Source organism: Myotis davidii, unplaced genomic scaffold, assembly GCF_000327345.1.
Source record: "Myotis davidii unplaced genomic scaffold, ASM32734v1 scaffold524, whole genome shotgun sequence".
In the NCBI taxonomy this organism is placed as follows: Eukaryota; Metazoa; Chordata; class Mammalia; order Chiroptera; family Vespertilionidae; genus Myotis; species Myotis davidii.
Window position 1 is genome coordinate 595,736 of NW_006299263.1, and position 1,994 is coordinate 597,729.

General features: G+C 44.2%; 1 pseudogene; it reads left to right on the forward strand.

The window, feature by feature from the left end:
* The first annotated feature begins 283 nt into the window (after positions 1-283).
* LOC102772825 lies at positions 284-873 on the forward strand (annotated as a pseudogene).
* The last annotated feature ends 1,121 nt before the right edge of the window (positions 874-1,994 follow it).

Sequence of the window (1,994 nt, forward strand, 5' to 3'; positions counted from 1 at the left end):
TACCTTTAAATTAGGATATTCTTGTAATAATCACTTTTCATTCATAACATAGGATTCACATTAATCTGGAGCATAGCAGACAAACACACACCATCTTGTATCATGGCTCTTTCACATTTACTTTGTCAATACAGGTTAAGACCCATCTCTGTACGTTGTCACATCCTCTGTACATAACACGTATCCTCAGTACTAGGCACATAATAGGGGCTCAGTGAATATCTGCTGCAAAACATGAATCCATTGGATACAGCCCCGGGAGCCTTGTGACGCAGTTGCACGCATGGGTAGGGGCGGGGGAAGTAGCAGCCGCCGGCGCGGCCCGCCCTCTTCCACTGCGGCCGTGGGAATGGAAACATCTGACCCACAGGCCAGCGCCCAGCCTTCGCGGGTGTCATCGCGAGACCAGCTCGCTGGACTCTCCGTGTCCAGTCCGGGACATTTTGACTCACTGGACCTTGCAGAACTGGCTAAAAAGCAACAATGGTGGCATAAGCTGTTTGGGCAGGAAGCTGGGCCTGCAACTGAAAGGTATAGCACGGCCGCCCAGCTGATAATTGGAGGTGTCACTGGATGGTGCACCGGCTTCATATTCCAGAAAGTTGGGAAGTTGGCTGCAACAGCTGTGGGAGGAGGTTTTTTCCTCCTTCAGCTTGCGAACCATGCTGAGTACATCAAAATTGACTGGCAACAAGTAGAGAAGGACATGAAGAAAGCCAAGGAGCAGCTGAAGGGCCAGAGGAGCACCCAGTTCCCTATGGAGGTGAAAAGCAAAGCTGAGGAGATCGTGTTGTTTGTGAAGACGAACTTCATGTTGGCTGGTGGATTCCTCGGAGGCTTTCTGCTTGGCATGTATTCCTAAGGAGGACAACTTCGTTTCCATTATTCCTGGCTTTCTACCTACTAGCCTCTTCACTCCATCTTAGGACATCAAGTCTCTTCTTACTCCTCCTCTGTGCCTTCCTCCCTGCTGTGGCATATCTGAATGGCTTCTATAAGGCATTTGTAGGTACAAACTGATATGGCCCTACTGTGAGCCTCCGGCCACACCAGAAGAGATAGCAGACATTAGCTCTCCTCCCAGAACACTCCCCACCTGGCTAATCTGTAGGTCAACAAGAATGTTCCTTGCCCCCTATATAAGATATTTCCTAAAACATAGTGCAAGATGGCGCACCATGGAGGATAGGTGGATCCTCAAAGGTTGTCCCAAACTTGATTTGGAAAAGGAGTAACAAGCACATAGATACTTGACTATGTGCTGCATGAAAAGGAACTGAATACATTCGCCTTAAAGCATGAAAGGGGGTGGGGGAGGGGGGGGAAGAATACATTAAAGTATATCAATTTCCCAACAGGAAAGCCTACTCACATAAGCAAATCACTTTTGGGTGTTTTTGTTTTTCTTGTTTTGTTTGCATAAGAAGCAGACCACGATTTAAACTACTATTAGAGTTTCTTGCCTGGATCATGCAGTTTTTAGTTGGAAGATACCTTAGAAATCATATGATTCAATCTTCAACCCAGTATAGGAATTCTTCAGAACCATCTTTTATAAGCCTCTGCATGAACGATTTCAGTAATAGGAAGCTCACTACGCTGTAAGGCCTTCCATTCCATTTTGAGGCAGCTTATTATATAAACGCTTTCCATATATTGAGTGACAGATGTATTTCTTTGTTACCTTCACACATTGGTATTGCCCTACAGATATCCAGTAATTCCTTCACAGTGTTATTTTCTAAACATTTGAGAAAAATTATGCTGTTTCATCCAAATTTTTTCTCTAGGCAAAATATGTCCCATTCTCCAATTCCTGTCTTATTTTTCTGTTCTCTCATGACTTCCTTTTAGACCCAGTAGTTCCCTTCCAAAGACTCTAGTTGTGAATATTCCTCTTAAAATTTTCCACAGAACTGAATACGTTTCTCCAGATTCTATAAATCCAGTGAAGAATTCAGTATATACTATATTCTGTACATTATACTTCTGTG